Below are 13,710 nucleotides of genomic sequence, written 5' to 3'. Positions count from 1 at the left end.
GGCAGTGTTTTAATAATGCACATACCAATATACACTTGGGGAAAGTGATGTAGTTTCAGCAAAACACCATCATCCATCAAGTTAATGTCAGTGATTTTGAATTTTATTGATTTTATGGTTTCGTTTGCATTTAATATGCAAAATCCTTCTGGTTTTAAAGTTGTTTAACTATTGTAAGCATAAGGAGTATGTCTCATTTTACATTAGCGTATATTTAAGTAATATGATAATAAAAAATCAACACCAAGGGTCCGAAGCATTTTTTTTTTCCCAATAGAAAGCATCCACACACTGCTCATATTTGAGAAGCTGCTGTACAGGGTGTTAAAGACTGTAAAGAGTTGCATGAGTGTCCAGGGATCCCTGCTATTGAAATTTTGTTTTTGTTGCTGTCATTACCTTGGAGATATCTCAAGGGTGCAAGGTGACCCTGGCCTCTTCAACCACTGGTACTTGTATGCAATGCAGCTGTGGGTCTTTGGCATTCCTCAACTCACGAGTCTAGTTACCAAATCTTAGTAATTTGCATTTTCTGCCACTGGTAGTAGACTGTACTATTTTCTCACTTATTTATCCAAATAAAAATGACGCAGGGACGCCTGAGTGGCTCCGTCAGTTGAGCGTCCCACTCTTGATTTCGGCCCAGGTGATGATCCTGGGGTCATGGGATCAAGTCCACGTCGGGCTCCACATTGAGCATGGAGCCTGCTGAAGATTCTCTCTCTCTCTTCCTCTGCCTCTCTCCCCCACTCGTGTGCTCTGTCCCTTTCTCTCTCTAAAATTAAAAAAAGAGAGAGACAAAGAAATGGAACCAAATCAAAGCTCCCTAAGGAAGAACCAGAAAGCAGACACGTGGAAAAATGCTTATGGTGTCATATTAAGCACCCCCCAAGAAAGGTGTGGGGGAGGAAAAGCATTTGGACCCAGGGCTTACAGTCAGGGCTGGGACTTTGTGGTGCTCACTGTTGCATATTCAGTTCCTAGAACAGTGAGTGCCTGGTACATGATATGGCCTAATAAATACCTGTGGAATGAACGAACGAACTGTGGAAAAATCTGTAAGCAGCTGAACAGGGACTGAAGGAAGCATCTGTGAATGAAAAATATTGGGAATGTGTTAGAGCAGAGGGTCTTGGTCTCTCTCTTTCTCTCTCTCTCCCTCCCTCTCTCTCTCCCCCCCACCCCACCTTCCTCTGTCCTTCCTTCCTTTCTCCTTTCTTCCTTTCTTCCCTCTTGTCTGTCTCTCTGAAAAATTTTACTGTTACATTTATAATTAAAACATGGGAAAAGAAAGACATTCTGTCGGTCTTACAGAAAAATGCACAGTAAATATTTCAGTAAGGCACACCAAAGGAACCGAGGATGTATTATTAAAGTATAATCCCCAGGGCGCCTGGGTGGCGCAGTCGGTTAAGCGTCCGACTTCAGCCAGGTCACGATCTCGCGGTCCGTGAGTTCGAGCCCCGCGTCAGGCTCTGGGCTGATGGCTCAGAGCCTGGAGCCCGCTTCCGATTCTGTGTCTCCCTCTCTCTCTGCCCCTCCCCCGTTCATGCTCTGTCTCTCTCTGTCCCAAAAATAAATAAACGTTGAAAAAAAAAATTAAAAAAAAAAAAGTATAATCCGGCACTAAGCAGGCTTTACTGGGAATGTTCCTGGGTCCTTTTATTATGCTCTAAGGAGGAAATATGCAGAACATTTTGAAGCATTCATGCTTGTCAATTAAACATAAAAGAAAGGGGCTATTTGGCAATGGGTGAAATGGCATGTGTGCTTCAACACGTGAACCTAATAGAGCTGCTGCAGAGAGCTTGACAAGTGACTTCATTAGGATTTGTTCTCGAAATAATTTACTTTATGGTGTATAGGTAACAGACCTTACTTCAAGCTTTTGTATTTAGACCCTTGCAGTTTTAGATGTACCTTGAAAGTGTTCCACCCTCCTTTTCTTTTTTTTAATGTTTATTTATTTATTGAGAGAGAGAGAGAGAGAGAGAGAGAGAGGGACAGAGAGAAAGGGAGAGAGAGAATCCCAAACAGGGCTCCTGGGTCAGCGTAGAACCCGACATGGGGCTCGAGCCCATGAAACATGAGATCATGACCCGAGCCGAACGCTTAGCCAACTGAGCCACCCGGGCGCCCCAAGAGTATTGTAAGAATTAAATGAGATAACTTAGCCTTCAGTAAGTGTTAGTTATTGCTGGTGTCTTTACTGATAACTGCTATCTCAGAGAGTCTTGTCCACAACCTTGGAAAGCAGACAGCATAGGCTAACATTTCGCCTGTGAGCATAGTGAAAGAGGGGTTAAATGGCTTATCTGGCTTATAAGTAGCACGCTCACATCTGGAGCTCGATATTCTGCCATGTGGTGCATTGGGCAACACCTTCAAGGTCCTTTCCAATGCTAAAATTCTGTGATTTCTATAGAAAGGAGTCTCATGGCCAGCCTTTTAAAACATTTAGTCTGTTTCATCTCAGAGCACAAGAAAGTAACAAAGTGTAGGGCTCTCACGTAGGTGACACCGAAGGGAGCCAGCTTCCTAATACTAATAAACCAGTGGTGTCCCATCTGCTGCATTTAATTTATGCAAATTTAACTGTGGGTTCATGCCGCCCCTCCGTCTCCAGCCAATGCAGGAAAAGAAAAGAAATACAAAGAACAATTCCACTTGCCATCCTATTCCGTAAGAGGATGCCACAGGATGAGCCGGAGATAGAAGCCAAACATCTGGACAGGACACACACAAAAGCGCACTTTTTGGGGAATTTGTAGGACTCTTCAAGAATAGTCTTCATGCGACTTGGAATTGACATGCTGACTTTGTAACTTAACCTTGGCATTAGATAGAACACTGCCACTGCTACTAATAACTCCTACCATTTACTGAGCGATTAGTACACACCAGAGTGCTAAGTGCCTCATGTCACATAATTATCAGAACAATCCTCTGAGGTAGGTACTTAATTATCCTCAGTTGAAGCAGGAGTTTATAATAATAGTAATAATACTAACAGCTACAACTTCTTGACTGTCTAACAGCTCAGAGAGGTCACTTGCCCAGTCTTCATAGTCTTTAACATCAGACCCAGAGGTAGAGCCCACATGATGAGCTTATACAGACATCACTCATAAAATGTGAAAGGCACTGACAAGTGATTTCTCACAGGACATCATAGTTCTGTGGGAACTCGTGACCACAAGCCCTAGAATGTCATATGGAATGTGCACATTTATGTGAGAACAGACGTTTAAATCTTGGTCAAGGGGCGCCTGGGTGGCTCGGTCGGTTGAGCATCCAACTCCTAAGTTTGGCTCAGGTCACGTTCTGTGTAAGATTCTCTCTCTCTCTCCCTCTGCCCTTCTCACCTGCTCACATTTGCTCACTCTCTCTCAAAATTAGAGTAAAAACTTACGTTAAAAATATATATATAGGGGCGCATGGGTGGCGCAGTCGGTTAAGCGTCCGGCTTCAGCCAGGTCACGATCTCGCGGTCCGTGAGTTCGAGCCCCGCGTCAGGCTCTGGGCTGATGGCTCGGAGCCTGGAGCCTGCTTCCGATTCTGTGTCTCCCTCTCTCTCTGCCCCTCCCCCGTTCATGCTCTGTCTCTCTCTGTCCCAAAAATAAATAAAAACGTTGAAAAAAAAATTAAAAAAAAAAAATATATATATATAAATAACTCCTGGTCAAGAGCTGTTGGTATCCCTGTCAGCCCCATAGCAGTTGAGCTGAATAGTTTCTGTTTCTCTAAAACTATCCGTATGGGTTCTTTGAAAAGTTTTTTACATTTTCAAAAAGGGTTTATTTCTTTTTCTTTCTTTCTTTATTTTGAGGGGGAGGTGCAGAGAGAGAGGGAGAGAGAGAGAACCCCAAGTAGGCTCTGCACAGTCATCATGGAGCCCAAAGCGGGCTTTGCACTCATGAACTGTGAGATCACAACCTCAGCCAAAGTCACACGCTTAACCAACTGAGTCACCCAGGCACCACCTAAATATTTGTTTATTTTTGAGAGAGAGAGAGAGCAAGCGGGAGAGGGTCAGAGAGAGAGGAAGACAGAGGATCCCAAGCTGGCTCTGTGCTAACATCAGAGAACCCGATGCGGGACTTGAACTCATGAAACATGAGATCATGACCTGATCCGAAATCAAGAGTCAAATGCTTAACTGAATGAGCTACCCAGGCATCCCTGTATGGGTCCTTTTTAAAATTTATGTTGGGGGCACCCGGCTGGCTTGGTCGTGGAGCATGCGACTCTTGATCTCAGGATTGTGGGCTCAAGCTCCATGTTGGGTGTAGAGATTACCTAAAAAAATAAAACCATTTTTTAAAAAGTTATTTTGTAAGGTAGCTATTGTTTTTTCTTTTTTATTACTAAAAGTCTGTTCAACTGAATCAATCCCCAAAGTTTTGAAAAGCATATAATTTAGAAACTCTGAGACGGTTTTAAGCTAACTTTAAACTGTTTTCCATTCCGTAGTGCGCTAGAAATTTGAAAGCCAGTCTCAGCACTACTCTCTATGGTCCTCAGCTTACTTTTCCTAAAACTGAGATAGTAAGATTTTGTCCAGACCTACTGGTATAAATTGAAATATTCCTGGATTCTCTTAAATACTTGGGTAATTCTACTCCTTATACATGGCTGATTTTTGTTTTACCAGTTACTAATTCTAAATATTGGCTGTGATACGAGGAGTGAAACTGTCAAAAAGGTCTTCAGGATTTAAGGGATGCTGGTTTTCACAATGATGTGTTGTGCCATCAAATATGGAAACAAGTTGTAGGCCTAAAAGTTAATGGCAAGAGTCCATCAACACTGAGTACGGAAGCAGGGATTTTCCGAACAATTGTGGCAACAGCTTGGAAAATATTTTTCCCTTCTGTGAGCTCGATGTTACAGGTAAAAATCTATTTCATACTTTTTATGTCTCCCTGAGAATCCAATTTAGCTCTTGTGCTGTCTCACACATATTTGTAGTACCTTCTGATCATATCTTTATCTAAGAGCTTTCTTGTTTTCTGATTGCTCTTTTTGGTTTTATCCACGTGATGTGTTTTCTAATCTTTCTGGGGGTGCTAAATAAAGTATCTTTTAAGCAATTTTTTAATGTTTATTTTTTGGGAGGGAAAGAGAAACAGAGCATGAGCGGGGGAGGGGCAGAGAGAGAGGGAGACACAGAATCCGAAGCAGGCTCCAGGCCCTGAGCTGTCAGCACAGAGCCTGACGTCGGGCTCGAACTTACAAACTGCGAGATCATGACCTGAGCCAAAGTCGGATACGTAACCAACTGAGCCACCCGGGCGCCCCAATAAAGGATCTTTTTAAAGATCATTTTTGATCCTTTAGATCCTTTGATCTGCTCCCTTCAGGATATTTCTTTGTTCATTTTGGACTTCTTTTTTTATTTTTTATTTTTTATTTTAGAGAGAGAGTGCAAGCAGGGGATGGGGCAGAAGGAGAGAGAGAGAGAGAGAGAGAGAGAGAGAGAGGATCTTAAGCAGGCTCCACCCTCAGTGTGGAGCCCGACGTGGGGCTCGATCCCATGACCCTGGGATTATGACCTGAGCCCAGAGCAAGAGTTGGACGCTCAGCTGATTAAGCCACCCAGATGCCCCGTCTTGGACTTCTTTTATGTTGCCATTTCTTTCAAATATTTGGTGTTCCTTCGTTGTCTATTTACATTTATATTTATATTTATATTTATATTTATATTTATATTTATATTTATATATTTATGACTGGGGGACTTTGATGAATAGGAGATACAGCTTTGCCTTTGAATAGACCTATTTACCCCAAGATCATCTTCCTTGAAAGGACTGCCTGACTTCAGGCTCTGTATAAGTAAATGGGTCCCCAGCAAGCAGGCTTTCCTTTGGGTAATGGGCCGAGCAGCCAGCGCGGGTCATTCTCCCAACACCGCACTGCTGACGAGAGGTGGACTTTATTCTTCCTTCGTTTTATCCCTGAGTGCTGCTTTCTTTTCTTCTTTAATTCTGGGGCTGCTGTGGAGGTCAGAAGGCTCTGTTCTGCCTCTCTCCCTGGTCCCAGTACTCATTCTTGAGGCCCCCCCCCAAGGTATATTTTTTGCTTTGTAAAGAAAGCAGTCACTGGGGTGGGTGCTGGTTACCAATGCTACTTCTTACACCTTCTGTTTCAGCCATTCCACTCTGACTTCCATCCCTCAATGCACTCAGTTTTCCATATCTGTTCATTTCAGGACCTACGAGCTAGTCCTATGAGCTTTCTGTTGCATCCACTATTGTGCCTCTAGAACGGCTTCTGGCATTGAGTAGGTGCTCGTGAAGCACTTAATTCGTGATCAGATGACAAGTGGACGGGCACCAAATTATGGAAAGCCTCAGCGCCAGGTTTTTGATTAGATGTGCCATTTAATGCAGGTCAGCTGACCTTAGGTTGGCTGGTTGGTTTGGGTTCTATAATCTTGGCCCCAAAAGAAACAACCACTCTCCAGGCAGGCAATCACTACAAGAAGAGATTCTGAGAAGGTAATGCTGGCTAAGCAGGGACCTGGAGCTAGAGAGTTGGGAAGGTTGTCTTTTTTTTTAATGTTTATTTTATTTTTGAGAGAGAGCATATGTGGGGGAGGGACAGAGAGAGAGGGGGGCAGAGGATCCGAAGCGGACTCTGACGTGGGGGGCTGGAACTCACGAGCTCTGAGATCATGACCTGGTCCGAAGTTGGACGCTCAGTCGACTGAGCCACCCAGGTGCCCTGGGAGGGTTCAGTGTTGATCTAGGGAGCTAGTGTCCCTCTGGACGCAGGTCAGCAGTGTGAAGAGAGGGGTTCTTTCAGAGACTTCTGGCAGTAGTATTGTGGTAGGTCGAATAATGTACCCCCAAAGATGTCCAGTTCCCAATCCCCAGCATCTGGGGATATGTTATATTACTTGGCAAGGAGGAATTAAGATTGTAGACAGAATTATGGTTGCTAATTAGCTGACTTTGAGATGGGAAGATTATCCTGGATTATCCAGGTTGGCCCAAAGTAATCACAAGATTACAAGTGAAAGAAGGAGTCAGGGAAGTCTGTGCTGGGGTGATTTGGTATGAGAAAAATTCAACCTATCTTGCTACCTTTGAAGATAGAAGAAGAGGGTCACAAGCCAAGGAATGTGATGGGCTCCAGAAGCTGGAGAAAGCAAAGAAACAGATTCTACCCTGGAACCTCCACAAGGGAATGAAGCTGGGCACCTAAATTGAATCAGCAAAAGTAAATGCAGTAAGGAAGATTCAGAAGATCGAGGGCCTTCCTTTCTCTGGCTTCAAATTTCTCATCAGCAAAATGGTGGATTTTTAATAGATCAATGATGTTCAAATCTTTTTTAGTCACTGTGATGGGTAATCTTATGTATTGACTTGACCGGACCCCAGGGTGCCCAGATATTTGGTCAAACACTACTCTGGATGTGGCTGTGAGGATACTTTTGGATGAGATTAACATTTAATTTGGTAGACTGAGTGCTTGCTTCAGCAGCACACATATTAAATCGGTAGACGGATAAAATCGGATTGTCTTCTCTGGTGGGGGTGAACCTCACCCGATCAGCTGACAGCCTGAATAGACCAAAAAGGCTGACCCTTCCCAAGTAAGAGAGAATTCTTCCTACCTAATGGTTTTTGAACTGGGACATTGGCTTTTTCCCTGCCTTCAGACTCAAATTGAAGTAGCTGTTCTTTCTACGCTTCACGCCTGCTGGCCTTTGGACGAGAAGTATATCATTGGTTCTCCTGGTTCTCAGACTTTTGTACATGTACTGGAACTAAACCATCAGCTCCCGTGGGACTCCACATTGTCAACTCAGATCTTGGGACTGATGAGCCTCCGTATTCATGTGAGCCAATTCCTTATGATAAATCTCTCTCTCGCTGATATTGTGATTTTTTTTATTTTAGAGAGAGAGTATTGTGCAAGTGGGGGGAGGGGGAAAAGGAGGGGGTGAGAGAGAGAGAGAGAGAGAGAGAGAGAGAGGGAGAATCCTAAGCAGGCTCCACACTCAACACGGAGTCTAATGCAGGGCTCCATCCTATGACCCTGGGATCATGACCTGAGCCAAAATCAAGAGTCAGACACTCAACCAACTGAGCCACCCAGATGTCTCTGATATTGTGATTTATAATAAGAAATATATATTTGGTCTTTGTCCCCATTCCTGACACAGGGCTCCTGAAGCTCCTGAGCATTAGTAGTATCTTTTGTTCTAATGAGATGACTCTGGTTGGGGTCCTGGATTAGGACTGGTCACCAGAAAGACCAAGCCAAGATTAGAAGCTTGGAATTTTCAGTCCTGCCCAACTCTACCCCCCACCCCCACATCCTTCAGAGAGGAGAAAGGAGCTGGAAATGGAGTTAATTATTGAGCATGGCTACATGAGGAAGCCTCCATAAAATCCCAAGTCAGTGAGCACATTCACATACCAGAAGGGTGACACATCCCAACTCCACAGGGACAGAAGTGCCTGTGCTCAGGACTCTCCCAGACCTGGCCCAATGTATCTCTTCATCCGGCTGTTCCTCTGTGTCCTTTTATCATATCCCTTAATAAACTGGTGAACATAAATGTTTTCTTGAACTCTATGAGCCATTCTAGCACATTAATCAAACCCAAGGAAGGGAGTCTTTGGAACCCGCAATTTATAGCCTAGTTGTTAAAAGCACGGTGTCTGAAGTGGGATACGAGCAGTCCTGTGAGACTAAGCCCTTAACCTGTGGGATATAATGCCCCATCCAGGTAGATAGTGTCAGAATTGAGTTGAATTGTAGGACACCCAGCTGGTGTCACAGAGACTTGCTAGGTAGGGGAAAACCCCACCATATCTGGTGTCAGAGGTGTTGTGAATATTCTGTGTGATAGTAAGGAAAGACACAGAAGGAGAAAAGGAAAACTGTAGGTTTGTCCAATTCTCTCTCTCTCCCCCTCTACCTAGAGAACTTGGCCTAATACAGCCACCAAAGCCCAATATAAATAACAGATACCAGTGAAAATGCTTCAGCTCTGACACGGTTGAGTGGGTCTACAGCCCCATCCACTCAGAGCCCCTGTCTCCTTCTGGGCCCCAGAGCTTTGATGAAAACCATTTGTCTCGGGTTACCACTTAGCTCTTAAATTTGATGAATGTGTTTCGTTTTCTCTTAAGGATATAAATCGAAAAGTAAAAATATCCCAGTGTATCCTCTTGCCTTGATGTCCATTTATGTTAGTTTCCTATCACTGGTGTAACAGATTACCACAAACTTGGTGGCTTCAAACAACAATTCATTATCTTATAGTTTTGTAGGTTGGAAATCCAAAACGGCTCTCAATGGACCAAAATCAAGGTAATGAATTCCTTCTGCAGGCTCTAGGGAGAATCTGTTCACCTGCCTTTCCTGTTTGTAGAGGCCATTTGCATCCTTTGCTTCGTGGCCTCTTCTTCCATCTTCAAGTCTCTCTCACCCTCACTTCCACTCTCCTGTCTCCCTCTTTGACTCATAAGGACTCCTGTGATTACATTGAGCATGCCTGAAAAATTCAGGATAATCTCCCATCTCAAGGTCATCTGATTAGCAACCTTAATTCCATCTAGAACCTTAACTGCCCCTTGCCATGTACCAAACCATATTCACAGGTTGTGGGAATGAGGGCATGGACATCTTTGAGGGGACATTATTTTGCCTACCACACTATTCCTTAACGGTGGCCGCTGATAGTTTTTTTCAGAAACGTTTTATGTATATACAAGTGCTGATTCATGTGCAGTGCTCACAATTCATGCACATATGCAGATGTTTTTAAACGCAACATGGTTCTGTAACTTTCTTTTTTCTTTGATTAAAAATATATTTTGAGGGGCGCCTGGGTGGCTCAGTCGGTTAAGCGTCCAACTTCGGCTCAGGTCATGATCTCGCGGTCTGTGGGTTCAAGCCCCGAGTGGGGCTCTGTGCTGACAGCTCAGAGCCTGGAGCCTACTTCGGATTCTGTGTCTCCCTCTCTCTCTGCCCCTCCCCTGCTCATGCTCTGTCTCTCTCTCTCTGTCAAAAATAAATAAACATTAAAAAAATTTAAAAATATACATACATATTTTTTGAGTCTGTCGGGTTTTCCATGTATAGTATCATGTCATCTGCAAAAAGTGAAAGCTTGACTTCATCTTTGCCAATTTTGATGCCTTTGATTTCCTTTTGTTGTCTGATTGCTGATGCTAGAACTTCCAACACTGTGTTAAACAACAGCGGTGAGAGTGGACATCCCTGTAGCAACGTGGATGGAACTGGAGAGTGTTATGCTGAGTGAAATAAGTCATACAGAGAAAGACAGATACCATATGTTTTCACTCTTATGTGGATCCTGAGAAACTTAACAGAAGACCATGGGGGAGGGGAAGGGGAAAAAAAGTTACAGAGGGAAGGAGGCAAACCATAAGAGACTCTTAAAAACTGAGAATAAACTGAGGGTTGATGGGGGGTTGGAGGGAGGGGAAAGTGGGTGATGGGCATTGAGGGAGGGCACGTGTTAGGATGAGCACTGGGTGTTGTATGGAAACCAATTTGACAATAAATTTCATATATATATATATATATTTAATAACATCCTTTATAGAATCACCCAATATTTTTATCCACTTAAACAGAAGAGGGTTACTACTTTTAACCATAAAGGGCATAGGTTACATTAAAATTATCCATCAGAGAGGGGCGCCTGGGTGGCGCAGTCAGTTAAGCGTCCGACTTCAGCCAGGTCACGATCTCGCGATCCGTGAGTTCGAGCCCCGCGTCGGGCTCTGGGCTGATGGCTCAGAGCCTGGAGCCTGTTTCCGATTCTGTGTCTCCCTCTCTCTCTGACCCTCCCCCGTTCATGCTCTGTCTCTCTCTGTCCCAAAAATAAATAAACGTTGAAAAAAAAATTAAAAAAAAAAAATTAAAAATAAAAAATAAAATTATCCATCAGAGATGGGTCTCAGCCCATAGTAGCGTCAGCAGGCCATCAGAGTCTCATCCAACAATGCAAAGATGAAAGTTACTCCTCAGGGTGCAGCAAAGCAAGAGGAATCAGATGCCGGTACTCTGATGATGCAGTACATCTGACTCCAGTGACTACAACAATGTCTTCTCTGCAACAAATTTTTCTTTTTTTATTTTAACATTTATTTATTTTTGAGAGACAGAGAGAGACAGGGCATGAGCAAGAGAGGAGCAGAGAGAGAGGGAGACACAGAATCTGAAGCAGGCTCCAGGCTCTGAGCTGTCAGCACAGGGCCTGACGTGGGACTTGAACCCACGAACCAGGAGATCATGACCTGAGCTGAAGTCTGACGCTCAACCGGCTGAGCCACCCAGGCGTCCCTAATTTTTCTTTAAAATTAAAAAGGAGGGGCACCTGGCCAGCTCAGTTGGGGGGAACGTGTGACTCTTGATCTTGGGGTTGTGAGTTTGAGCCCCACTTGGGGTACAGAGATTACTTTAAAAAAAAACTTGAAAAAATGGATAAAATCAAAAAGGAAATATACACATTGTTAAACTAATTGAGAGTATAAGAGGATGTATATTGAAAAGAAGGTCTCGGGGCGCCTGGGTGGCGCAGTCGGTTAAGCGTCCGACTTCAGCCAGGTCACGATCTCGCGGTCCGGGAGTTCGAGCCCCGCGTCAGGCTCTGGGCTGATGGCTCGGAGCCTGGAGCCTGTTTCCGATTCTGTGTCTCCCTCTCTCTCTGCCCCTCCCCCGTTCATGCTCTGTCTCTCTCTGTCCCAAAAATAAATAAACGTTGAAAAAAAAAATTTGAAAAGGAGGTCTCCTTACCACAGGGCCACAAAACTACTGCTACTAATCATACCTTGTATGGCCTTCTGGAAAAATTTAAGCATAGAGAAACACATATCTATGTGTGTATCCTTTTGAGGGCATGAATAGAAAGCGAATCAATCATCCCACACTTATTTCTCTGTGAAATTGGCTTTCCAAAGAACTTTTCACTTTGACTTAATTATAGATTCACTTGTAGTTGTAAGAAATGAACCCAGGTCGGGGCGCCTGGCTGGCTCAGTCGGTAGAGCATGTGGCTTCTGATCTCAGGGTCATGAGTTCAAGCCCCATGTTGGGCACGGAGCCTACTTAAAAAAAAAAAAGAAAAAAAAAATGAACCCAAGTCTGTCTGAACTTCGAAACCACGGTTTCTCAACTTTGGCTGCACCACACTGGCATCTGGAGAGCTTTAAAAAATACTGATGCCTGGGTTCCACTGCCAGAGATTCTGATGGAACCGGCTCAGGTTACAGCCTTGGCATTGGGAGTTTTAAAAGCTCCACAGGTGACGCAAATGTGCAGCCAGGGCAGAGCTCTTAATTTCTACAGTCCCCAGTCTCCAGGGCGGGGAACAGGGTTAGTGTGGGTGAGATGGTGAGAACATCTGTTCCCTGAGCTAACTCAGCCCAAGCAAGAACTTGGAGCCAGAGGCGTATAATTAGGAGAAAAGCAGGTTCTCCTTAGAGTGCCCAGACACATGGTAGGGTCCCTGTGGATGTGGGACAGGGGGTTAAGCCAAATATATGAGAATCTCACATGACAGGGTGATCCTAGTTGACATCTGACTTTTACGGACCCCTTGCCCGCCCCAGGCGGTCACTCATTTCCTCTGTAACTGCTCTTCGATAGCCTTGGGCAAGGCCTCCTTTTCCAAAGTGTCAAGCCTCAAGAGCTTGAAATATGGAAATAAAATATTTTAAACTTTCCGTTGAAAACAGGGAGGCATGCTCCATATGAGAATAAGTGGGTCTGGCTCAGGGTGAGGTCCTGCGTCTCTGCAGGAGGGTCGGGAAAGGCAGCGTGGAGGGCAGGGCCCAAAGTACCGACCCGGCCAGTCTCCCGGGAGGTCGTAGGCAGGGTTGTTTCCTCTTTGGAGGGCTTCTGCACCTCCGCCCGGCTCCCAGCCTTCAGGAACCCCCTGCAGGAACGCTGAAGCGGCCCTCCCTCTGCCAGAGACGCACCGAAATAGGAACCTCACCAGCGTGGGCATTAGAGGTGCGACTCTCACAATCACAGGACAGCCCAGGAGAGGCAGCGACAGGGTGACTAGATGCGTACTTTGAGGAGTACAGCTGGCCCACACCGGGGACAGGAGCCACCATTTCTTGACTGCTATGTGCCAGGCGCAAGCGCTTGCCCTTGCGATAGGATACTGTTCCCCGAAGAGACGATTTTCCCTGTCCCCTGGCTTTTTATTTCCCTTTGATTAGGGTATAATTTAGATTCAGTAAAATTCACCCTTTTTAGGTGCACAGTCCCGTGAATTGTATCACAGCATCGCCACCAGAATAAGATGTGGAATGTTCCATCACCTCCAGAAGTTTCTGCACACCCCTTCCCAGTCAATGCCCTAGCCCCATCTGGAGCCCCTGGAGACTACTGGTCTGATGCCTATATTTCAGGGACCGCAGCTCAGGGCCCAAAACTTGAGGCAAAAGACACTCATTACCCCATATTCTGAGTTCAGAGGACCAGCAGCTGTTAGGACCAGCCACCAGTCCCCCGATCTCGCTGGGGAGAAACCAGCTCTCTGCCCCAGTGCCCAGCTGATAGAAGAGGTCTAATTTGGGGCTTCACAATGTTTTCCTTCCCCAAGCAGAGAGAGGAGACACTCTAAGAGACCTGCTCATAAAAGTAAGGCTTGGACGGGGCGCCTGGGTGGCGCAGTCGGTTAAGCGTCCGACTTCAGCCAGGTCA

The 13,710-nt window shown here is 45.0% G+C and overlaps 1 non-coding gene across 1 annotated transcript; it reads left to right on the top strand.

The window, feature by feature from the left end:
* Positions 1 to 12,019: 12,019 nt before the first annotated feature.
* TRNAR-UCU (transfer RNA arginine (anticodon UCU)) lies at positions 12,020 to 12,092 on the top strand. The gene has a single exon. It is a non-coding gene; the product is annotated as a tRNA-Arg (tRNA).
* The last annotated feature ends 1,618 nt before the right edge of the window (positions 12,093 to 13,710 follow it).

The sequence above is a fragment of the Herpailurus yagouaroundi genome, unplaced genomic scaffold, assembly GCF_014898765.1.
Source record: "Herpailurus yagouaroundi ecotype Mexico unplaced genomic scaffold, PumYag 67681, whole genome shotgun sequence".
Taxonomy (NCBI): Eukaryota; Metazoa; Chordata; class Mammalia; order Carnivora; family Felidae; genus Herpailurus; species Herpailurus yagouaroundi.
The sequence above is the reverse complement of the archived record's forward strand: the minus strand, read 5'-3'. Positions and strand labels throughout refer to the sequence as shown.